The 26433-nt window shown below is 48.8% G+C and overlaps 1 protein-coding gene across 1 annotated transcript in view; it reads right to left on the bottom strand.

Moving 5' to 3' along the window:
- DPYD (dihydropyrimidine dehydrogenase) overlaps positions 1–26433 on the bottom strand; it is a 521728-nt gene that overhangs the window by 104488 nt on the left and 390807 nt on the right. The window lies entirely within an intron of this gene.

The following is a 26433-nucleotide window of genomic DNA, read 5'->3' as shown; positions in this document are numbered from 1 at the left end:
ACAATCGGGGACTGAAGGGCACCCTGGGCTCAGTGTCCAAGCTGCCATCCTTCAGGCTGGTAATCCTGCAAGGCCTGCCTTCCTGTGCTTCTCAGGAGTCTCGACTGTGGATTCTGTTGCTTCTTGCCTTGCACTCCCTCCTCCCTCCTCCCTCCTGCCTGCTTCCTGAGTCCGATGCCCAGATCAACTCCCTGCATCCAGTTTTGTCTCAGGGTTGGCTTTCATCAGAAATCCCACAAAGGCAGCGGGAGATGCCACGGGCCATTTGGGGAGGGCCCTAACCTCCACCCTCAGCATGGCGGACGCTTCCTTGTAGGCACGGGAGTGCTCAGAGACCTCTGAGTGCACAGTGGCTCCGATGGCGGTTTGCACTCCACATACAGTCGTCGTCTTACATGGGATCAAAGGAGAGCAGAGGGCAAGGCGGGCGATCATGAAAGGTTATTTAAAAATTGTCTTTAAGTGCAAGGCCTTGGGTAACCTCAAGGCTACAGGGACAGACAGTGGGTTGGAGCTGTGCCGTACAGGGTTAATGAGGTGTGCAGACTAAGGTGCGGGGCATCAGGAAGACTCAGAGGTTAATGCCCCTGGCCGTCGTCCATGTTACGGCTTGCAGAGGATAATCAGTTTGGACTTGGGTGAGCTCCCAGGCTTATCTAGGTGGGGACGTCTGAGCTACTGAAGAACGCAGACCGCAGCGCAGTATTTACGTTTCAGTTGGCCACGCGCCGTGTGCCGTGTCGCTGGGGACCTGTGAATGTCTGGTTCGTGTGCAGCGGCCCAGAGCCCACGGACTGAGACAGTGTGGCCCAGTGCAGCGCTTTGGCTAGGACGCTGTCACCCTGAAGCAATGTGGATGCACAGGCAGGTCATCCAACCTCGACATGACTGTCTGCTTGCCTCTCTTAATAGCATCCACGGGCTGGATCCACCCTTCCCTACGTGTTGGCGGGAACTTGAAATACTTCTGGAATTACTGTCTCTCACTAACAACGACAGAGCTTGGAGTGGCGGAAAGGCCAGTGAACCCAGGCCCAACACGTTCAGTGAAGGCAGGGTAGCGACTTAAGGTCAGCGGGTGGGTTCAGGTGGCACAGCTGAGCCCAGGTCAGCGCAAAAGGTCACAGTGGCTACTGAGGGTGGGGACTTCAGAGACTGGCGACTGAACACTGGACAGTAATAATCTGGAAGAAGCAGGGAAATAGTGAAACAATTACATTAACATCATTAAGTTCTGCGGGTGTTAAAACTCAATGAGAGCTTTCGTTCCTGTTCTCTATTCTCATCCTCCCTCCCCCAGCGTTGTTCAAGGTGGGCTAGTCAGACTGGAGCCGGGAAGCGGCGCGGGCCATGGCAGCGGAGATGGATGGGCGGGCGCACGGCCCTCCGCACGCACGGAAAGGCACCCTCCGCCGCTGTCATTCTTGGCAGACAACACACTGGCATCATTTCCTAGCTGAACGGCATGTAATGCAACGAAAGGCCTTCACAGGAGAAAATATGATGTTTTCATCCTTTTAGTTTCTTTAGCAGTGATTAGTTCCAGAAATAGAAGGTATCATCGCCGCTCGGAAAGCGCCGTAGGTTATCCGATGGCCCCTCTGAAGTCGGCAGCGTGTAATAAGTGCGCTTTATTCCTAAACATCAGTCAGTCTGAAGACTGGCAGACACTTGTAGAAGCGTAATAATAGAAACGGCTGGCCGATCGGCACCAGAGACATTAGAACACGGGGTGACAGACAGGAAGACTTCCTGTTATGAAAGAACACACGCTTATGTAATTATGGTTTTATAACGAGTTACATCAGCATCTAAACATTTAGTTTTTTTCAGACCTCTGTATCTTTTGATAACAAACTCATCGGGAACTTTTCTTACTGGCAGGATAAAGAAGTACATCCACGGATTATAGGAGAGTGTTGAGTGTTCTGAATGAGTGCGGTGGCCCCTTCATCTGAGGAGTGCCCCCCACACAGTTACTAAAAGGAGGGCTTGAGGGCGTCTTCATTATTGCAAAAGTACGGGCTTGAAATAAGAGTGTTTCTGATCCATCTTACAATTACCCTGAAGTTAAAATATTCAGCTACTTGTATGTATGTGTGTGTGTATATATGTGTGTGTGTGTATATATATATGTGTGTGTGTGTATATGTATGTGTGTATACACACACACACACACACACATCGGTTCAGGTGTCCAGTCATTTACTATGAAAAAATAGAGACATTTGTTGAAGATACAAGATACAAGATACAAGAAACACTGCACACAGGAATATGACGCCTCGGTCCCCATCAAAGTAGGCACTTTGGGACCTCACACAGTTCTCCCAACCTCCGTCAGCTGCCCTGAGATTAAGGTATTTTCCTTAATCTCATCAATGGTCTGAAAACTCTTCCCTTTCAAAGGTAATTTGGGTTTTGGGAAAAGCCAGAAGTCACAGGGTGCCAAAACTGGGCTGTTGGGGGGCTGAGTTGCCTGGGTGATTTGAGGTTTCACAGAAAAACTCCGCACGAGACGTGATGCATGAGTGGGTGTGTTGTCGTGATGAAGCTGCCAATCACTAGTTGCCCGAAGCTGTGTCCTTCTGAACCATCGGAACAGTTTCCGCAGAGGAATGTTCAAGCTCAGCGCCAAACCTGATGCAGATCCATTGCTCTGCAATCTCATTTTGAATATGACGGCCACCCAGTGCACGTGCTCACTCAACAAGAGTCTACCGCCCCCACTGACTACTACAGTGAAGTCCTCATGGTTCACACGTGCGCATTCCAACCCACTCTCCTTGGTTCCCAGGTTATGTCAACATTGCACAAACCATTGTCATTATATTAACAATGGCTGGACTTTTTTCCAGACACACTTCACACACACACACACACACACACACTTTATTGGATGTGTTTGGTTAAAAATAAACATGATGGTGTTTGTTTTTCAAAAGCAAAGCTTCGTTTTGTCTACTGCGGAGAGCAAGTAGGACTCTTAACCTGAATGGAGTTATTTTTCGTGGGAGACGGGTTTGTAACGAAACCACGACCGAATAATGTTACCTGTCCAAATGCCAGTGACCACTACCGGGCAGTCCCAAGGCAGTGCAGAGAGTGGTGAGTCCCGGGTGTACTTGGAGAAGGTGATTATCCAAAGTAAAACTCAGGGAAGTGGACTGCAGACATCCCAAACTTCAGAAACGTTTTAGAAGGATGCACGGCACCAAGAATGCACACGCTAGTGCACGGGAAAGGAACACGGACACGAGTGGACTGTCCGCCAAATGATCGCTGACATGTGGCCGGGTGGGTGATGGCTGCTTGATTGTGCCTGCTTAGTTCAGGGCGGCTGAGAAGCTTGACGAACAGGGTGTGGGCAAAGCACAGAGCTCCCTCTCTGTGCAGTTCACTGAGTAGATTTTGAAGGGGATTTTAACATAAAGGTCAAGGACGAGAAGGAAATCTGTGGCTCTGTCTGCTGGGCACTGGTGGACCGCCGTGCCTTTGAAGAGGTTGTTCTTATGAGGATGCTTTGTCACGAACACACGCCCTTGAAGCCACATCAGTTCACAGTTATTTTAGAAGTTTGATTGTACAAATATGGTGGGGTTAAGTAGGAGCGCCACTTCTGGTGGGGATGAAGGTGACAACTGTCTTGGAGAAAGAGACGAAGGAAGGGCATGCAGATCACGGAAGAGCCAGTTCGCGCCTCTTTCTTAAATTGCCACGGGAAGGAGAAAACGCAGAAGGGAAACGGTGCCCGATGGCTCTTTTCTTTAGAGAAATTTGAGACCATAGTTCATAATTACTTCTGAAGGCTGCACAGGGTATAGACTTTTTAAAATTTATTGATTTGAGAGAGGAGAGATGGGCAGACAGACAGACAGACAGACATCAATTTGCTGTTCCACTTATCTATGCATTCATTGGTTGATTCTTGTATGTGCCCTGACCAGGGATCAAACCTGCAACCTTGCCGTATAGGGACGATGCTCTAACCCCCTGTGCTGCTTGGCCAGGAGGGTACGAACTGATAAGAAATAAAAGAGTATTCTTAGACTTGAGAAGGACTAGACCAGGCACTCGGTGTGCATCCCCTCCTCCATCCCCGACAACAGCCCTGTGAGCCCTGGGTTGGGGCGTCACCTCCAGTCCCCAGAGAAGACACAGAGGCCACCAGCTGGTAGGTGTGTTTCTGACTTCAACTCAGGAAGTTCCTTGCACCATGCAAGTAGCCTTTACCCCGTGACTCCTGACACACTGACCTCATCCCAGTTTCCTAAGGATATCAAAACATTCACACTCGCCATTTCTCTTGGGATTCCCACAGCCTGAAATGTTCTTTACCCCCTTCTCCCACGCCGCCTTCAAGGCCTGCGCCAAATACCACATCCTTTGGGGGGCCTTTCCGGACCATCCCCATGACCACACCCTTCCTTCTTTTCCCTCCGGCCCTGGTGGGAAACAGCGTGGACAGGAGCGGTGCATCCACGCCCCTCCCCGTATGCCCCAGCTCTGGCAGGACGGGAGGGACATTGGCCACTGCCCACTGCAGGTCCACCCAGGGGAGCCAAAGTGAGGCCAGTGTCAGGGCAGAGTGGCCACGGCCAGGCATGGTCCTGAGGCTCTGCTGAGCCCGAGTCCTCAGAGAGCTGAGTAAGAGAGCGCCTGTAAAATGTCCCACGCAGAGTTGGGCACATCCCAAGCCCTCAGTGAGTACTGGTCCTTACCACCTCCACCAGCAGTTATTCTTTGTGGTGAGACGCATCCACACCTTGACTCCCGGCAAGATGGCAGAGGGTTAAATTTCCCTCTAAAACTTAGAGATAATTAATTTTAGGTTCTATAAATACTATTGTTCTTAAAAGATTTTTCACTTGAGTTTTTAGAGTCACAATGAAAAATAAATGAATATTTTTATGACTGATATTTTGCATTCAATTGGAATCAATGCTTCCAAAGAATTAGCAATTTGGAATGCATTTGCTTTTACTGGAAAAAGAATAAAGGGTAATAGCTTTCTTCTTCTATCTCTTTCCCTTTAGGAGGTGGGAATTACAAGACATTGTCTGGTAGAAAAGATAGTATCAGGCTTAGGTGTGTGGTTGGTTTCATGCTGGATCCATGCTGGGAGGGAAAACAATACACGTCACACTTCATTTATAATTTCCACTGTGAACATGATAAGGACTGGTATATCCTCAAATCAAATTAATCCACAGTTGTAGCATTTAAGATACAGTGAGAATCCCCGATTCAAGTGTACGGTGTCATCCATAAAGCCCAACGCAATGGGGGTAAGATAAGAGTTCTCAGGCGTGGGTTACAGTGTCGGCGGAAGACTGGAGCTGTGTTAATTCAAGGAGCTCGATGTCAATTGCCAATGCCTGCTTGTCAATATCCCGCCCCCCAGGGGCATGTCAGGGGCCTGAACGGAAACTGGCTTAGATACAAAATGATACAGCAGGGTTTGTGATCCTGTTCCTAACACTCAGATTAAACTGCTGGGTTTCTTCTCTTAACTCTTCAGGCCGGGAACGTGTTTTCCATACGCCCACAGTAACGAGAAGAGGAGAAACTGCGTGGAAGAACTGGAAATGCTGCTATTAAATTCCTCGAAACCCAGATAAAATTCTGCCCCACGAAATCGCTGTCAGACTTTCATCTGAGGTTGAAATACCCCTTTCCCACCATAATTACAATATAGAATAAAGCTTGGGAAAATGCTGATCTGCATTTAGAAACAAATGCAATACAGATGCGATGACAGGCGATGATTCCCCCAAACTTACAAACATATTGTTTGTAATTTTAGTAACTCTACACTTAAACTAATGCTATGAGGTTTCCAAGCTTCTGTGGTCACTACTCTTTTTTTTCTTATTTTCAACATTATTGTTTCTTTCTTTCTTTTTTTAAAAAGCTTTCATTTATTTATAGAAAGAGGGGAAGGGAGGGAGAAAGAGAGGGAGAGAAACATCCATGTGTGGTTGCCTCTCACACGCCCCCTACTGGGGACCTGGCCCACAACCCAGGTACGTGCCCTGACTGGGAATCCAACCGGTGACCCCTTGGTTTGCAGGCCAACACTGAATCCACTGAGCCACACCAGCCAGGGCACTGGTCACTATTCTTTATACTTGAGAAAATGTGGCGGGAATGAAGCTTAGAGTAATGAAGACCTACACCCTGTATTGTGCTTAAGAACAAAACAGTAAAAAGAGCATTTTTTCTAAATTAACAAGTTTCTCTTTGCCTTCTATCTTCTGGCTTAATAGAGAAGGATTAGAAATCTTCATTTTACTTCTTATTGGGCCCAACGAGGCATTCTATGAGACTGAGTGTGGTGATGAGTATGACAAAAATAAAGTCAAATGTTAAACACCCATCTCAGGTGACTGTAGAATCACTCCATTTGGGGATTACATTTTCATATATGCCAAGTCCTGTCGAAAGGACCAGAAATGGCCTCGATACTACCCACTGCAGGTTTCGTTCTAACCTAATGGCCGACGGTGGCATCAGATTGGTGCTGCGACAGCGAGAGCCGGGCAGAAACTGTCAGAAGAACTAGACCATGGCCGTGCTCTCTGGGGTTCGCCACAGATAGCCGCGACGGGCCACTCCAATTTCAGATATACTGCGGCAACTTCCTCTCCCCAGTCTATGGGTTTCTGAGTGGAATGCCCCACCGATTCGCTGAAGTAATACCAGTGTTGATATATTGCCTCTACTAAGTTAAGAAAAATGTATAAGATGCATGTTCTACTTGCACTCTTATGGAGTGATAACTTTTACCATTGTTATCCCTAACAGAAGCGTCCCGGAGGTCAACTGGCCATCACAACTAATATCACACTTTGCAGATAAGAAACTGGGCTCAGCCCCACCCAGTGTGCCCCCCCCCCCCCCGCCGCCCCAAGCTAAGAAATATTTAGGCCAGAACCTAAAGCTGGGCCAGTCTTGACCATCGCACCAGGCATTTCTCAATCAAGGCAAAGTTTGAATAAACACCCACCGAGACTTTGGGACCTAAGAGTGCTTTTATTTTCAGAGAAACATTATGTGTCAAAATGTAGTTATAGGAAAGGTAAAACTTCACAGTTTTGAGTTAGATTTTTGCCTTGTCTTCTCTTTAAAAATAAAAACCTTCCTTTTGTCCTCTACAGATAATAATGACGGAGTCAGTTTTTATCCACGATTCATGTGTGGACGAGGCCCCGCTGCAGGCCAGGGGTCCCAGTGATGGATTACATCTTGCTGCCCTCGTTCAGCTTGTCACACTCCCACCTCACAGGTGCCTGCTGCTGCCTGAGGGAGGGGGTCCCCTGTGCGCCCTCCCCTCTGCCTGCTGCTGTAACAGTCCCCATGTCACTGCACCATTGGCCACTTGGGAGTGAACATGTTAGTCTCCGCTCGAATGTTGTTTCTCAGAGCCACCTACCCGGAGCCCCCACCTAAAGCCCCACACCTTTATTACAAGGACATCCCCTCCTTTTGCTACTTTCACAGCAGTTAGGGGCCCCTGGAACTGTCCTTACTTACTGTTTGTCCTCTTCTCACCCTCGCCTCCTGTTCTGACTCTTAGCTCAGAGTCTAGAATTTTACCTCGCCTCTGGAGGGCTCTCTTACAAATACACATTTACTGGATATATTACTGAGTCAGTCTCTTCGCCATCCAGATATAACATATCCTACAAAAATTGTTTTAAGGATAAGAGTTGCCTTTATCGGCCCCAACTCTGGGCGCTGAATGGGGCGGGATTTTTGTCACCTGGATGTGTATTTTTTTAAATATCAATACTGATTGTGAGATAAACCTGGTATTTTAAAATTCTCTTTAAACTTTTTAGCACAACTTTCCTTTAGCCGTTCCAGGGCTCCTGCTGACTTGTTCGATCCCAAACTTGTAACCCACCTACCGATAAGTCAGAGCATTCTGGGTTTCTCCACTTAGACGAGCAGTTTTCTAAGAAAACCCCTTCCCTTTCTTATAGTATGAGTTTCCTTCCTCCACCCAAAACTATATAAAGCAAACATTCCCCAGCAGATGTATCCTACAACATTTCTACTGAGAAAAGTAACATAGTGTGCTTTGAATAAAAGTAAAAATTACTTTTAAGTCATATGAATTTAGATAAATAGTACTACTGAATAAAGTTATTACCAATTACAAGACTTTTTAAAGATAAAGTGATGGAGATATCCAGAAATTAAAAAAAAAACACCTTGATCTAAGTTTCCCAAGAATTGGCTCATCATAATTTTAATAGAATATAAATTTTAGGAAAACACTGTGCTATAAAGCCTGTCTGACTCATTCCTCTGAGGTCAGAAGGGCATTCGTAAATGTTCTCCGACAGCCACGGCGGCTTGGGTTATTGCGTCAAGGGAGAACACTAGCCAGGGAATGGAGACTGTTGCGTTGTGGTCAGAACCCTCGACTGTCAGAAGAATGCACATTGAAGGGGAACTGGAGTTTCCCCAGACACGGCAGTGCGGCGCCCTTGGGGGCAGAGGCTCCCAGGTCCAAGCACCATGACTCTGGGAGTCAGGGGACGGGAACCAAACTGAGACAGGGGTGTAAGGATGAGTTTCTGAGTCCGAACATGAGAGACCCTGGGCGGACTGCCGAGAACGGACAGGACTGGGGGAGGCAGGAGGCATTTCAACACTCCCACTCAGGGATAACCTGGGTGTGGGAGGTTAGAAGGAAAAGACCGGCTCAGAAAAACACGGAGCCAGTCGGGTGGTCAGGCTTTCGAGATCAATGGGATATGGTAATGCTCATCCTAGTCCACCCTTATCATCTGAGAAAAGGTAGTGAAAAATCAGAGACTGTCATTTTAAATTCGGTATTTTCAAGGAATCTGCACACTCTGCATACTTTGCTGAGACTGTATTTGGGAAGCCCTGCAAAAGCCTCAATTTTACTGACGCAAGTTAAAAATAATGCAGAGAGCAAATTGCTAGGGCATACAGTTTATGAGTGAACGTGGCCCACCCACTAAGCCTGATAACCTTGTGGGGCCTGCGTGGTGGGACTTGCAAACGCAGTGGCCAGCTGTAGCCACACAAGTCCTGGCCGGGTGGCTCAGTGAGCTGGAGCGGGTACAGGGCACATTGGCAGGTGACCGATCAGTGTTTCTTTTTCACACTGATATTTCTCTCTTTCTGTCCCCCTTCCCCTCTCTCTAAAGTCAACAAAACATATCCTCAGCTGAGGAAGAAAAGGAAAAAAAAGTAACTGTACGAAATGGTCTCAAAATAAAAGTTCTTAGTTGGTCATCAAGTCCCAGGCCCACCCTGAGGGAGCCCCGCCCACTCTCCTTCTGAGTTGAGGGTCATGGGCCTTGGACGTGTCAGGGGGGATCTTCTTTCCTGGACCAGCTCAGGGCCGCCGCTCAGGCTCCCGGGCAGAGTCCAGGGCGCCCCCAGGGTCTCCTGGTCGCCAGCGCACCACGTCTAGGTGCTGCGAACGTTCCCTGTCAACCACTGCGGACCCACCAATGGGAGAAAAGTGTCTCTTTCTCCCTTTTGCCGTTCAGCCAATCCTAGAGCTTTCCCTGCTTTGCTTTCTCCCGCCCCCTTAATCTAGAGCTCAGGACTTCAGGCATCTTCCTAGCACCTCCTGCTTTGATCCTTAATGCATCACAGAAGCCACAAAACTGCCCTTGGCGGGCGCAGTTTCCCAATCTCTTGAGATCTTGCTTCTAGCCAAGTCCTCAAAAATTTGGCTTAATACACTCCTATAAAACTTTTCTGTACGTTTGGACATTCTTTTGTTGACTATAATACAGATTTTGACTTATTACCCTCTCGCCACTGCCTTGTCCCTCACCGCCCCCCCACGGTGGTGGTTCCCAGTGCCCCCACTTGCTGTGACTTGGATCACAGCATCTTCCGAGGGCAGGACCCCCACACTGGGCCAGGGACCTCCAGCGTGCTCCCCTGCGGGGTGCCACCCACTGTCCTCCCTCTGAGGTTTACTCCTGTCACCAACTTGGGCTTCATCTGGGCTTCCAGCACGCTGTCCCTTCTAAAGAGCAAAGCGGTACCTTGAAATAGCGGCGGCCTCTCTCTGAGAAGCTCCTGCTTTCTGCAGTGTGAACACAGGGTGCCAGGTTTTGCCGAAGGCAAACGAGCCCATTTTTGCCTTTNGACTCTGGGAGTCAGGGGACGGGAACCAAACTGAGACAGGGGTGTAAGGATGAGTTTCTGAGTCCGAACATGAGAGACCCTGGGCGGACTGCCGAGAACGGACAGGACTGGGGGAGGCAGGAGGCATTTCAACACTCCCACTCAGGGATAACCTGGGTGTGGGAGGTTAGAAGGAAAAGACCGGCTCAGAAAAACACGGAGCCAGTCGGGTGGTCAGGCTTTCGAGATCAATGGGATATGGTAATGCTCATCCTAGTCCACCCTTATCATCTGAGAAAAGGTAGTGAAAAATCAGAGACTGTCATTTTAAATTCGGTATTTTCAAGGAATCTGCACACTCTGCATACTTTGCTGAGACTGTATTTGGGAAGCCCTGCAAAAGCCTCAATTTTACTGACGCAAGTTAAAAATAATGCAGAGAGCAAATTGCTAGAGCATACATTTTATGAGTGAACATGGCCCACCCACTAAGCCTGATAACCTTGTGGGGCCTGCGTGGTGGGACTTGCAAACGCAGTGGGCAGCTGTAGCCACACAAGTCCTGGCCGGGTGGCTCAGTGAGCTGGAGCGTCATCCCATGCACCAAAGGGTGGAGAGTCATCTCCTGGTCAGCGCGCGCAGCCAGGCTGCTGGCTTGATCCCCGGGAGGGGGCACATTGGCAGGTGACCGATCAGTGTTTCTTTTTCACACTGATGTTTCTCTCTTTCTGTCCCCCTTCCCCTCTCTCTAAAGTCAACAAAAACATATCCTCAGCTGAGGAAGAAAAGGGAAAAAAAGGAACCGTACGAAATGGTCTCAAAAGAAAAGTTCTTAGTTGGTCATCAAGTCCCAGGCCCTGAGGGAGCCCCGCCCACTCTCCTTCTGGTCGAGGGTCACGGGCCTTGGACGTGTCAGGGGTGGGTCTTCTTTCCTGGACCAGCTCAGGGCCGCCACTCAGGCTCCCGGACAGAGTCCAGGGCGCCCCCACTGTCTCCTGGTCGCCAGCGCACCACGTCTACGTGCTGTGAACGTTCCCTGTCAATCACTGCGGACCCACCAATGGGAGAGAAGTATCTCTTTCTCCCTTTTGCCGTTCAGCCAATCCTAGAGCTTTCCCTGCTTTGCTTTCTCCCGCCCCCTTAATCTAGAGCTCACGACTTCAGGCATCTTCCTAGCACCTCCTGCTTTGATCCTTAATGCATCACAGAAACCATAAAACTGCCCTTGGCGGGCGCAGTTTCCCAATCTCTTGAGATCTTGCTTCTAGCCAAGTCCTCAAAAATTTGGCTCAATACACTCCTATAAAACTTTTCTATATGTTTGGACATTCTTTTGTTGACTATAATACAGATTTTGACTTATTACCCTCTCGCCACTGCCTTGTCCCTCACTGGCCCCCCACGGTGGTGGTTCCCAGTGCCCCCACTTGCTGTGACTTGGATCACAGCATCTTCTGAGGGCAGGACCCCCACACTGGGCCAGGGACCTCCAGTGTGCTCCCCTGTGGGGTGCCACCCACTGTCCTCCCTCTGAGGTTTTTACTCCTGTCACCAACTTGGGCTTCATCTGGGCTTCCAGCACGCTGTCCCTTCTAAAGAGCAAAGCGGTACCTTGAGATAGTGGCAGCCTCTCTCTGAGAAGATCCTGCTTTCTGCAGTGTGAACACAGGGTGCCAGGTTTTGCCGAAGGCAAACGAGCCCATTTTTGCCTTTAAAAACCCAAGTTCTGGCCACCCAGCAGAGGTCTCCATTGGACTAGACATTCACCTACGCCCCAGCAAAACCCAACTCAACAGTCAAGTCTGTTGTTGCTCTATACTGTTTCATCAATGTCCACGGCACTTCAACACCATTTCCTGGCTAAGTGAGTAAAAACAAGCAAAAAAGGGTCAGAGCGCCTGGGCAGAGAAGTTTACTTTTTGAGAGGGTTATTTTTAGGGAGGAGTGGGTTCCATGGCTCCTGGGCGGAATCTTTATTTACATAACAATTGATCACCAATGGTACGTCTTTCATCGGAGTACATGATCAACAGCCTCTTCTACATAAGTGCAGGAGCTCATTTCCATCTGAAGTCTCCTGACAGAGTAACTAAAATAGACCACCTTAACCAGCCACTAATGAGATCCTCACAACTAGTTTTGTCTGTATTTGAAGCCCAGATTTAAGATTTCATTAATGACTGACTACCAGAAAACTTTCCTTCAATCCCTTGAGTTATTTTTAAACCTTCATATACTATAATGACATATATTCCACCGTAAAGTGTTCCGTGGTGCCGAACGCAACGGGACTTGGAGTGAGAACAAGAATATTACGCATCTTGGCTGTGTAGACGGCTCAACTTTAAGAGACGAATGGCACAGTGATACTCATCCATTTCAAGAGTATTTTGGACCCAGGAAAAGAGACTTCGCCACAGGCTCTCTCTCGGACCAGACGTGTGCGCATGATTTCTCTGGAATGTGGGACAAGCCGCACCGAAGCTTTCAGATTACGAGGGGCCCCTGAGATTAGAGAAGAGGCACGTGGTCTATCGCTGGTCTTCATTTTCAGTTGTGTTAGAAGAAGCCAAGTGTCCTTTCCGCCACCGGGTTTAGAGCAGAATGGCTGGCAGTCACAGCAAAATTATCTTTGAGCTGAAATTTCAGCCCGGAAGTTACTCAGGCTAAGAAATAAGGGCACTGCACACGTGTTAGCGCAAAACTCAAAGAGAGAGACGTGTGGAATATTTCCTCTCGTGAAATACAAAGCAGGCAATTCAGAAAGCGTCTTGTAGATGTCTGTATTTTAAATTCACAATGCACCTTTTTCAGAATTAAATTCAGTCTTAAGGCAAATCAGCTAAGAGTCTCCCGTCAAGAGATGTATTTTGAAATAAAATTTTCTACCCTGCTCAAGCCTTTTTCAAAATATGGTTTGCTATGCCCAGCACGGCCAAGGGTAAAACAATAGATCTGCCCCCTAAAACCTTTGCAACAAAGCGATACAGAAAATCAACACAGAGATGTATAAACTACTGCTAATGAGACAACATCGCTATTCACCTTTATTCTAACTCAAGACACCACCTTTTAACATAGTCCGGTCATTTCCCCAGGGACTGCGAAAGGGCAGTGAAGCATTTCAGGCGCAAATCTCTGCTTTGGTGGGTTTACCAGTCACGGCTTTCGAAAGTGTCGAAGAAGTTGAGGAAGGTGATAAAGCCATTCATTCACTGGAAGGGCTTTTGCACTCATTCTGGAATACAGATATTGTCATCCTGTGATTAAATTACCGCTCCGGGTTCCTGGAGGATTTCTGTGTTTACTGCTTTTTTGTGAGCCGTGCGACGCCCGCTCCCTGAATGTGGTCTCTTTCTTGCATGGACTGGCAGGGCCGCTGTCGGCGTTGTGCTTGCGTGAAATATGTCATTTGCATTATCTGAAACCCTGCAGCCTCCACGCTCCTTGGTGTCTGCACAGTTCAGGAACAAAATTATTTAGTAAGAACATTCCGCGGGTAAGACAATGCCAGACGGAACACATCGATGACAACAAGCTCACAAGCCATCCTCTCAATTTCCCTGTTGAATTTAGGGGTAAATTTAAGAAAAGACCTACTTTTGAAGGAAGTACGAGACCCTAGCTTATTATCATCATAGCCCGTGAATTATGATTTGATGTTCGTTTTGTTCTCAGGAGACTTTATACACTTTTGCTTTAGGAGCTTATACCTCAAATAAAAGTAAAGTGAAATAAAGTTTACTTTAAAACAAGTAAAATGAACATTAGCTCAGATACATATGTCTAAGGAGTTTGGAGCACACTCATCTCTCTCTGCCTTGTGCCTTACGGTGGGTCTGCCACACACACACACACACACACACACACCCACACACACCCACACACACACACCAGCCATTGTGACCTTTACTTAAAAAGAGCAGTCAGATCGTGTAACCGTCCTTAAGGTTAGAAGAAAATCCCAAACCCAGGCAAGGTGCTCCTCTCATCTCAGGGCCGGCCTCTCTCCTTTCTGTCACCCTGACTTCGTCACCCAGCCTTCTCTTCCCCTCCTCCCCCTTTAGTTCCCGAGTAAGGAGCCATCCTGGGCCCGCCCACCCCACTGCCCTCCGCAGTCCCGTCATCCAGCCCCTCCCGACCTCACTTTCTAACCTGGCGATCACACAGCCTCCCTGGCCCCGTCTCCTCCTTCTCTGTGGAATTTATCACTGCGTTGCACTGGATGTCTCTCTCCTTAGCCCCACCTCCTCTGTCCGGAGGGAGCCCTCCGCAGCGGCACAGGCTTGGGCTCCCTTGTCCAGGGTTACGCTCCTGGGCGCTGGACAATGGCTCTCTAGGCAACCACTGAGCGGGGCTTAGACTTTTACCTAAGCTTGATACTCTTGATCTTACTAATATTTATTATAAACTACTTTGTTTTCTAAGATTTTTAGACACAAATCGATATTGGAATTTTATGAGGACCTTTAAGATCCCTTTGAGATAATTAACTTTTTAAAATGTTGACTATATTCACACAAGATATTGTGTAAATAATGGAGATAAGAGGTAGCCATCCTTGCATTCCTGGGATAGCTTTTGGTCAAGATTTATAATTGTTTTAATGTATCATTAAATTTAATTTCCTAGCAATTAATATCCATCTAGATTCAGAAGTGAAACTCATCCAAAATGTTTACTTAGCCCTTCTCAAAAATTCAGCCTTTAGTTTTCCACCTTCACTATGACTTTTCCATCAGGGAAAAATTCTGGGACTGTTTTTGTGGTATTGGCAACGAGAGAGCACCTTGTCCGTGTTACTCGTTCACACGTTTCATTTAGGTTAGCCAAGGCAAACCCTCTGAAGCCTCGTCCTCGTTCCTACCACATGGATGCGGAAATTCAGACCAAGGTTAAGTTTCTCAGGGTCTCAACGTATCCCCTTAAAGGTCTACGCTTTTGGCCCCCATGCTGCCTACCACGGTTTTCGCAAATAATATTTTCTAATTATGGCACCAAACCACCATTCCTTATATCAGGTCCCAGTTCTGAAGATTCGCTCACCCAACAACGTTTATTGGGTGCCTGCTAGGTGCCAGCCACCGCCAGAAACTGGTGGGTCAGGGAGGAAAACAGCCAAACATGTTTGCTCCTGGGAAGTTTACACTTTACCGAGTAATCACGGGCTGCACACATAATAAGGGAACAAACGGTTTGCGGTGTGTAGCTGAGGCAGAGCTCGGAGGGGAGCCTCCAGTTTTACATGCTTTCATGTTTAGAGAGCTCTGACGTCAGTCAGTCCGCTTTCTGCCCAAAGAGTCTAGAAAAAGCGGAGCAGATTAAACCCAAAACAAATAAAAGGAAGACAATAATAGAGGTAAAAAAGGGAAAAAGGAAAATGAACACTCACTAGAGAAAAACCCAGAAAGCCGAAAGTTGGTTCTTGGAAAAGATCCATAAAATTAATGACTTCTAACTAGACTGGTCAAGAAAAAGAGAGAATACACAAATTACCAATAGCTAGAATGAAACGCAGTAATAACTATACATCTAAGGCGCTAGAAAGATAGAGACTGGTAAGTAAAAAAATATATAGTGTATACTTAAAAAAACTGGCATAACTTTAAATAAGAGTTATTTTTAAGTTCACCAAGGCTGTTTAAAACTACGTTTTAATTATCTAGGTCAAGAATGAGACCCAAATAATCCCCACCCACCTACTTCTGTTATTTCTCATACATTGTTTTTTTGTTAAAATAATGCGGAATTTAGACCTGTTACTCCTTTTTAAATTTTAGTATTTGTGGCTTCTCTTTCACAACTTTCGATACAGGCATTCAGTTTTTTAACATTTCCAATAATTCGTTAGGCCCAGGTGGAGGTTTAAGTGTTTAAAGGCTTAACCCCTGATGCGACGCCCTTCTAATTCTTGAACGTGCTACCTTCACTCCACGGCTCCCACCCTTGGGCCGCCCCGTGAGTCGCCTGGAGGGCTCGTTAAGAGGGACTCCGTGCCCACAGGCTCCGAGTCAGTGAGTCTGCGGTTGGCCCTGAAAAACCTGTGCTTCTACTAAGTTCCCAGGCGGTGCCTGCTGCCCGTCCAGAGACCCTCCTTTGAAAACAGCGGCGGCGATTTGTCAGTTGGTTATGTACCACCTCCATCTTCAAACACTCTTGTGCAGAAGGACGAGCTGCGTTTCCAGTCTTTGCACATCTAAGCGTTTCCCCCCAGAGTGACGCACGGACGTCCACGTGGACGGCGGTTTCTCCCGGCTCCTCCACTCGTGCCGAGCTCCCTTCCTGCCGGCATTCAGTGTCTGCGACTCGCCTACTCTCAGCTGTGTACCTACAGTTCACAGTGTTTTGTAGAGCGTTCTAGGTTAACGTCTCTTCACTGATTTTGTTCGTGGTAATCAGTGAATTCTTCCTAGGTTGTTTTTTATTCAAGGAAGTTATACATTTAAATTTTTAAAAATTTATTTATTTTTTAGAGGGGAAGGAGAGAGGGAGAGAAACATCAATGGATGGTTGCCTTTCGTGCGTCCCCTGCTGGGAGTTGGTCTGTAGGGAACCGGCATGTGCCCTAACTGAGAATCGAACCGCGATCCTCTGGTTCGCAGGCCCGCGCTCAATCCACTGAGCTACACCAGCCAGGGCTAAAATTTTAAATTTTTAATGTGTGCTTTTCACTGTAAGTTGTCCCATGGCAAGTGCCTACTACAGGAGCTAATAAACAGAGCACGCGGGCGCGTAGCCCAGTGCGCACAACCGCCTGGTGCCACAGCCTCCCCGCGCGGTCCCTTCCCCGGAGTGCCTGCCGGTGCCGTCTGTCCAGCCCTGTCTCTCTCACAGCCCTGGCGTTCTCACCCATTTCTCCACGTGTTCCGAGAGACCCCTGAGCCTCTCCTCCCAACACTGGCCGACGTGTCCACGGCTTCGGTTTCGCTGTCCCCCCAGCAAAACGGATGTCCTCTGTGGGACTGCGGGGTCGCCTCTTCCCAGGTTCCTGTCCTCGGCTACTTCCCCGCCCCTTCAGCATCGTCCCATCTGGTGCCACTCCACGAACGGCCCCTGCTGCTTCTGTCTGCTGGGTCGGCAGGTCCCCGCTTCAGGTTAGGTCCCCGAGCCGCTGACACCCACAGTTCACAGCCGAAATGCCGCAGCCTGGCCGCCCCAGGCTCCAAGAGGCCGAAGCGAGAAGGCTTCGTCTCTTCCTTCTCACCCCGTCTCTGACACACGGTGCAGCGGGGTGTGTACGAACCTCTGTGTTCTCAGGGCTGGGGGCCGGGCGCCTCGGAGCCTCCAGTTCTACTAGAAGACCTGAGCCGATGGGGGTGACACACACACACACACACACACACACACATATACAGAGCTGTTGCCATAAAAAGGTCACCACCCCCTCCTCCAGTGCAAACCTGCCATTAGAACCAAGGTGTAGGGCGCCAGAAAGGCTAAAGCAAAGTGGAATTTCACCTCCTCAAACCGTCAGCCCAATTCACTCCCATTGCTTTGACTTGATACTATTTAACAGAGGAGTGTAGAGCTCCGTTTGAATATTGAACTAAGCTAAAGTAAAAGGGCAGACATTTGGAACAAGCGAATAGGAACCCAGCACAGAAACAGTCTGATCTATTAAACTGTCGGCGTCTGCCTTGGAAAGTGCGTGTGTTTCTTCGTGGTTTCCCCATCGCATGGATACGAAGAATGCGCGAAGCACAGAGGCTGATGGAACGTGGCGAGGTTTACTAGGCCACTCCTAGTCTAACTGTGACCCGCCGATGCCGTGAATGTTTTCAAAACAGTGATTAACCTTAGTGCTGTCCTTGTAGGTACAGGTATCCTCTTGGCATTGGCTGTGAGCCCAACGTCTCCCCCACCTCGCCACCTTCAGAAAGCCCTTCTCTCCCCACACTGGAGGCAAGAGCAGCATTCCAAATTCCCTAGGAGAGCTTCCCGAAGCTCAGTGGGAAAAAGGAGGTGACCCTGAGTCCGTCCGCACAGCAGGGGAGACACTGCAGCAACACGGCACTGTCCGTAGCCAAGCGGAGATTACGAAGAACTCCAGACGGACGCTCAGAGCCTGTTCTCTGTGCCACGGATGGACTGAGCCTGCAGAAGGCTCACCCGCTCAGTGAGAAGTTGGTGGCTCTGCTGTGTTGTGAAAGACCATGCCCTTGTGTGGGGACACTGCTCCCTGTCACTGAGGTTGCTGTTGTTCCTTAATGAGTTCAAGAACTTTTCCCTAAGTCACCTCCTTGGCTGAACGTTCCAACATGGAGACAAGAGTGACAGAGAGAATACGGGACAGGGATTTGACAATGGTCACAGAAGACGACCCTCACGAATTTTCCAGTCCAGACAGAACACATTTCAGTGAGTGACATTTGCAGCCTGTTAGAGTTTAGAGTACATCACGGGTGGACGGAGAGTTACCGTGGTGGACACGGGGTGGAGACATGGATAAAGCGTGCCCCCGGCTCATCGCTGGGACAGGTCTGAGTGTGGGTCCAGGCTGTGAGACACTCTGACCGTGTGAACTCTGGAAGCCACTGCACCATCTGGAGTTTGCATCTCCAAGTCTGTAAAAAGGGCCTGACAGTATCCACCTCGGAGAACCATTTAAATAAATATGCGCATTAAGTGTGCAATACAGCACGAGGTACATGAGCACAGTCACCAAAGGCCCGATGTCCCCACGCAGTAGCGACTCACTGCTAGACGGTCAGGTCTGAAATGCAGAAACGCCGACCCATTTTGCCATGGACCCAAATATCCGGCAGGAAAACTCAAATTCGACCACTGGCACACACACACACTTTTAGCTGAAGTTCATGAACACTCCCTTCACATCGCTGGCACACCTTTAAGAGGCCCGGCTGAGGTTCCATTCAAGGGGACCCAGGGTGCTGCCGGGCTGTCCTCGCGCTGTGTGTGGACTGGAGGGAGTACGCGCGTGGCATTCACACCCAGCAGCGCACCTCACACTGGAGGGTGCACCCATGGGCAGCTTCCTGGAAGGAAATCGCTTTCTGGACCCTCGCCTTCCGTAAGTGCTACTTCTTACATTTCCTACGCCTGAGAAGGAGTGGGGTCCACCCACCTCGCTGTTCCCAGCTGCCGGGTCTCCGGTCCTCTCCACCTCGGAGAAAAGGCATATTCTGCGCTCACCGCAACTATTAAAACCACACGTGGCCCGGCCGACGCAAAACCCCTGGGCTGCTGACAACCTGATCTGGGATGTTGGCGTCGGTCAGGAGGAAGTGACTTGCGATGAGCTAACCAGTGTTTCTGCAAACAGGGTGACTTACCAGTGGCTGCTTCACCCAAACTGAAAGGGGGACTCATCACACCGCCTCATTATTTTTGGTGACATCACCAAGTAAACTGGTAGTTCATAATGTGGACAGTGACCAAAGATTTGAGTGAAATGACATAATAAAACTCCTTCCAGTTTCCTTTAATTACTTTGGCGAATGGGGTATTCAGGGCCCATATTTAAAAAATAAAATGAGAATGAGGACATTTTAAGGAATAATACGCATCAACAGATTCTAAAAAAGCCACATTTTTCATCAAGAAGTGCATTTCTAATAAAATATACTTTTATGTGGATTATCACTATTTATAATATCCTCATATAATTAAGATGGAGTATAACATGTGAGTTCTAACAATACAGACATGAACATTTAAATCCTTAACCCAGGAATTTAAAAATATCGATGTCCACCTACAGACATGCATTTCGTTAAAGACAGACTCTGTAGGGTGACCCAGGAAAGATGTTCGGGCTTAAAAATACATGAAAACCAGACAAAATTTGGTGAGGAAGGTGACTGAAAATACTAAAGAGGGGAAAAATGATGTAAAACTCTCAACTACTACTTCAAGCTTGTTATATATTTTTTAAAAAGTGGGGATAAGTGTAAAATCTCTGTGCTACTGTGACTCTATCAGGTGTATTTAGAAGGTGATGTGGTGATAATCTAAGAATTATTCCCAGAATGTGGGAGGTTTTTGCCCCCACTTAAACTTATGTGTAGAGCTTGTAAGGTTTGCTTAACATCAGTGAGGGGTCCATAGTTTATATTCATATATATATATATATATATATATATATATATCTTTTTCATTGAATTTATCAGGGTGACACTAGTTAATTAAATTATAGGGGTTCAGGTGTATAATTCTATAACATGTCAACTGCACATTGTATTGTGCGTTCAGCACCTGAAAGTTTATATATGTATTTTTAATGCGGGGTATTGGTGAGCCTCAAAACCGGAAGATCGCAGAAATGATGAGTGTGAAATCCCTACACACACTGAGTCAAAGTCCTGAACTGTCCTGAAGCCTAGCCAGTGAAGTCCAAGTGTCCTGACGGCTGCGTGGCACCTGGCCGCCGTTCCGATCCCGACTCCTCCCCTGTGACCCCACTGGTGCCGTCTTGGCGGTCTGCACTCCGAGCATCATGTCCTGGGAACCTTGGGGTTCACTGTGCCCTACAGCGAAGGGCCTCTTAGAATCTGGGCTGTTTGCTCTTCGGGATTCCTATGCTACTAAACTGTCAGGGATGCATAGCAGGACCCTCCTCCACGCCAGGCAGCTTCCGTGGTCTGTGGTGTCGCGGACAGGCCACGAACGTGACTGGCAGACTCACTGCACCGTACGCCTGTGCTGTCAGCAGGGAGATGGCACGGAAACAGCTCATTCCCACTGCATTGCTCATCTCCTCCCTTCCGCTGAGAGAAGAACGCACTGTGTGGAGACGACAGCAGAGAGCTCACGAAGATGAACAGCTACCAATACTGTGGTCACCTCTGTCTTTAGGAGCCACAGGAAAGGACCAGGTTCATGGCCATATGAGCCCTTGTCCTGGGAGAGAATCGTTATCACTCCAGGGGAGTATCTGTCATGGTGGCTCATGACTGTGAGCTCCGTGTCACCCCTGCCCACCCCTGACACCTGTTCCCTCTTCAAGGGGTGACTTGTACCCACAAGTTGTTCTCATTGGCACTTGGAATGGGTTCTCTGCACGGACAACGGTTTGCACCTAATGCTTAACCTTCAATGAAGCGACACAGTCTTTCTGTTCCGAGACTGAGATGGTGTGTCCCACCCCCTGTCCTGTGGAGGGTCCCGACCCTGACCCCGGCGATGTGTTTCAGACTCATGCACGGAATCCCGGGATTCTCCAACGTCATAGTGGCTTAAAGCCCTTGACATTACTGTGGAAACAAGATAGAAGACACTGCTCAGTGACAGGGACCGCTCTTCATGTGCTGTTCGACGCAGACCCCAGGCCCTCCCAGACGGAGGTGGCCAGCCCCCCGTGTTCCCCCCAGGCCCTCCAGCTTCTGCTGTAAGCTGAGCCGCTGCGATCTCATCTCATCCCAGGACTCGCGTGAGTAAAACCTGGCCACAGTTTAGAGGAATACTGCCCTTTCCAACATATGTGAATTCTCATGCATGAGTCATACACATAAATCTGAAGTCCAAAAATGAAGGGTCACTAATTTTTTTTTTAATCCTTACTTGAGAACATTTTTATCATTGCTTTTGGGGGAGAGAACACAGAGAGAGAAAGAGAGAAGAAAGAGAAACGTTGATCAGTTTAACGCCTTAACCAGGGACCAGACTCACAACCTCGGCATGTGCCTCCGCCAGGTCAAACCTGCAGCCCTGGGGTGTACAGGACGATGCTCCAATGCCGAGCCAGGCCAGCCGGGGTGGGGGTCTAATTTTGTGTGTGACCGGGGATCTGCTCGGAGCGGGGCTCTGGCTCCTCGGGCCCTGGGAGCCCCCCGCGTCTGGCTGGTCCCCTAGACCTGGGCATCCCAGGCAGAGCCAGGCTGGGGCATCAGGCTGACACTTCGGGATGGAGGCTGGAGAGTGGAGGAGGGCGGTGAGGGGGTCTCACTCCGGTCCTGCCCTCCTTCCCTCCTCTCCCTTTCACTGTGTGTCTTCCCCCCTCTTCGAAAGGGTGGGGGGGAGCCACGTGACGGAGAGCTGGACATGGGGGCTATATTACTGCCTCCCCGATGGGGACTCTCCACGTGTCACCAGCAGCCCACACAGTGCCGTCCCGGCTCACTGCTGGGACAGCCCCAGAGGTGCAAGGGTCTGGCCTTGAGAAAATATTTAACGTAAAACTGGAATCTGGACACACTGGGAGCTCCATTCTCTGCCAGGCTCCTTCAACTAACCCTGCGCACTGTACCGCTGTCCTGTCTGAGACGGTGATGCGGGGATGGCGTGCATGGTCCCAAGTTCGACAGTCCCCGGTGTGGCCCTGAGCTGAGTTTCACTGCAGTAGATACACACGAGCCGTGAATATTTAAATTCAAGCTCAAACCAGCGACATGATGCTCTCTCGTTTTACTTTCGTAACAGAATATTTTTTGTTAATTTCAAGCTTGAAACATTCTTTATGGAAACACACACACACAGACGAAAGCTATTTAATAATTCACGACCCCTGCTGCAAAGGTAGGTTTCCTTAACGTGCTTGTCAGAGTGGACCAAGTCTGCCGAGGGTTTCCTTAGGTGCTGGGGCAGGCACCCATTAATTCTCCTCATTTTGAACAAACACAAATACACCTAAGATCCTCAGACCCATGAATTAACTGGCCCTTAAACATGACCTGATTTTCCCCTTCATCTGCCTGCTGGGCCCTGGCTGTTCCAAAACACGCTGGGAAAGGAGGTACCACTTGACCTGTGCTCGCAACCTTGGCCCCACGCAGGCCCTGGAAACCAGCCCGTTAAGAGCTACCTTCTATCCCATTCTATGTATGGTGTGAGAACTGAAAGAAATCCAGCCAAGACCGTCCGAGGCTCGGATGTGTGACAAGTTACTCAAAGTGAAATGTAACCGCAACTTCCGGGTTTCCAATCCGGTCCCTCATTGTCCCCTCTTTACACAGAACCTCACTAATAAATACATCCTGACAAGTTGACCTGTCTGACTGGGGCGGGCCACACGGGGTCTGCGTTCACAGAGCGCCCTGTGCTGACTGTGCCCTGCGTCTTGGCAGTGGCCCCACGGCGCCAGCCTGAGCCCCTGGTTCAAAGTAAAGGATGACGGCGGAGACGTGAGTTGGGGTGGTCGGCACACGGCACCGTGTACAGGTGATGTGGAATCATGCACCTGAGACCTGTGACATTTTGTTGGCCAGTGACGCCCCCACCAAGTCGATAAAGAGGGAACACCCGCCCCAGACATGGCAGTCTGGGGTTGATGCTGAAGGCCCCCTTTAACCCCTGTTTGGTCCCCCGAGGTGTCTGCAGTTCATGCGTCCTCCCCTCCCTGCACTGCCCGCCTTTCTAACTCACCCCTCCTTCCCTGGACGCGCCCCAGGCTTCACAGTGGACTCGCCTCCAGCAGGCTCAGAACCAAAGCAGCTCAGGTCACGTTCAGAGCCCACACAGCTAACTCCAAATCACTCATTATTTACTCATAAACTGTAAGAGCATTTTTAAAAATGCCTTTACCATGTGTTGAGACCCACACAATCGTTTCTTAAACCTTCTGAAATCTCCTGTGTGTGATGAGTGCATTTGGGCCCCTGACGTGGCCATCAAGTCTTGAAGGTCACCATGGACAAATTACTCGGAAATCAGTACTGACGCTGGTAAGCATTAATACCGATAAAACATGTTCTGTTGTTTTAACAAAGTTGGTATAGAACCAATAATTTCAAACAAGGATCCAAAACCTGTAACTGAGAGAAAGCATTCCTCCTTTTGGTAAAATAAACAAACTTGGCAAATAAAAGAATTTAAAATAAGTTAAATCTTCAAGCTTGTAGGAAGTTAATTATATTGAGCCTAAAATTTCTCTCATCAGAAAAATTTCTATCACGCAGAGAAATTGCAGAACTTTTCCCCATGTGGAGTGTGTGTCTTCCTCCGACTTATTTCAGTGAGCGTCACATGCCCTCGGTCCATCCACGCTGTCGCAGAGGGTAAGAGGTTCTTCATTTTTACAGCTGAGTAGCATTCCATTGTCTAATTATGCCACAGTTTTGAATCCACTCACCTAAAAATGGCTGTTTAGGGCTGTTTCCAAACCTTGGCGATTGGAAATAATGCTGCTATGAATATAGGGGTGCACACATTCTTTTGAATTAGTGTTTGGGATTTCCTTGGATAAATTCCCAGGGGTGTACTCATTGGGTCAAAAGGCACTTCCATTTTTCGTTTTCCTGAGGAAATTCCATACTGCTTTCCACAGTGGCTGCCCCAATCTGCATTCCCCCCAACGGGGGCCTGAGGGTTCCCTTTTCTCCGCATGGTCGCGAGTACTTGTTCATGGATTTATTGATGATGGCCCCTCTAACCAGTGTGAGGTAATATCTCATTGTGGTTTAACGTGCATCTCTCTGATGTTAGTGATGTGGAACATCTTTTCATATGTCTGTTGGCCTTCTATACGTCCTCTTTGGAGAAGTGTCTGTTCACATCCTTTGCCTATTTTTTAAATTGGACTTTGTTTATTTGGTGTTCAGCCGTAGGAATTCTTTACAAATTTTGGATGTTGACCCCTTGATTGNTTTTTCGTTTTCCTGAGGAAATTCCATACTGCTTTCCACAGTGGCTGCCCCAATCTGCATTCCCCCCAACGGGGGCCTGAGGGTTCCCTTTTCTCCGCATGGTCGCGAGTACTTGTTCATGGATTTATTGATGATGGCCCCTCTAACCAGTGTGAGGTAATATCTCATTGTGGTTTAACGTGCATTTCTCTGATGTTAGTGATGTGGAGCATCTTTTCATCTGTCTATTGGCCTTCTATATGTCCTCTTTGGAGAAGTGTCTGTTCACATCCTTTGCCTATTTTTTAAATTGGACTTTGTTTATTTGGTGTTCAGCCGTAGGAATTCTGTATAAATTTTGGATGTTGACCCCTTGATTGGCTGTATCACCGGTGAGTGTGTTCTCCTATTCAGTGGGTCGATGGTGACCTTTGCTGCACACAAACTAGTTTGACGTGGTCTTGTTTGTGTAGTTTTTTTTCCCTTGCTGGAGAAGATACATAAGAAAAAGAAGTATTCCTACAGGGAATGTCTGAGATTTTGCTGCCTATGTTTTCTTCCAGGATTTTTACAGAGAATATTGTTTCTTTAGAGTCAGTATCAGGGGTGTCCGACTTTTCGGCATCTCTGCGTGACAATGGAAGTATTATGGGCCACGAGTTAAATACACTGCGACACACGATCACACATAAAAAAAATCTCATAATGTTTTAAGTGTGTTTATGTTTTTGTGTTGGGCCATGCTCACAGCCATCCTGGGCTGCACGTGGCCTGCGGGCTGCAGGGTGGACACCCCTGAGAGGCGGAAGTACTTGCGTGGTGTCTTAATTAGCCCTCCTGGTTTCACAGGAACATTCCTTCTGGACACCCAACACGCTCACTGGTGATGCGCTTCTCACAATGAAACCACCTTTGATTCTGCGACTCCCCCTTTGATGGACTCACGCCTGGAGGCTGCATATTTCTAGGTCTTCCTCCCACAACTGTCCAGGCTTACAGATCATTTGGCTATGGATCAGGGTCACAGGTCTGGCTTCCTGCCCCCTCCCAGCCACCCACGGAGGAGACGGAGAGACAACTGCCACAACAGCAGAGCAGAGGATGGGACTTGGGATGAGGCCTTGCCTCTCCCCCGGGACATTCACTTTCAAGGGCGACTAGCAGAAGTCACCGTGTTTATTGCCTTCTGCAGCCCAAGTGGCCCCTTTCATTTAGAGTAGACAGCTCCCTCTGGACGCATCGGCTTCGGCCATTTTTGGAGACTGACCACAAGGAATGGTGTGTTTACATCGGGGCCTGGCACCGACGCGTAATGGAAAAGGGTGTTTGCGCGAACCCTGTGGATGCCGCCCGTGTGCAGAGCGCTCTGATGGGTTTCTAGCCTGTTTCACGTTTCTGAATGGAAATGTCGGTTCAGGGTTCATCAGACCGACTCTCTAACGCCGTCGTGAGTTTGGGGACCGGAGTGTGAGGGCCACCGCTTTCCTCCAGATCCCAGGCTGACCAGTCGGGGACAACTCGGCCGACATGCCTTACCTGAGCTCTCCCTTCCCTGTGCTGCCCTACTCTGTGCCGGCCACTGAGCTTCTGCAGCAGGTGCACTCACACCCCGAGGGCCTCGCTCCTTCTCCACGGAAGCACGCACGCAGACACCGCACTCTGGACAGAACCACGGGGGCCAAGTGAAGAGCCGGAGGGCATCTCGAGGCCAAGGGTGCCTCCCGGCGTCCACAGTGCCTGAGGACTCTCGGGCGGCCCTCCAGGAATCCTGCCAACTCCCACT

The sequence above is a fragment of the Sturnira hondurensis genome, unplaced genomic scaffold (genome assembly GCF_014824575.4).
Source record: "Sturnira hondurensis isolate 20B ecotype Veracruz unplaced genomic scaffold, ASM1482457v3 Scaffold0007217, whole genome shotgun sequence".
In the NCBI taxonomy this organism is placed as follows: domain Eukaryota; kingdom Metazoa; phylum Chordata; class Mammalia; order Chiroptera; family Phyllostomidae; genus Sturnira; species Sturnira hondurensis.
This window is presented reverse-complemented; position numbering and strand designations above follow the sequence as displayed.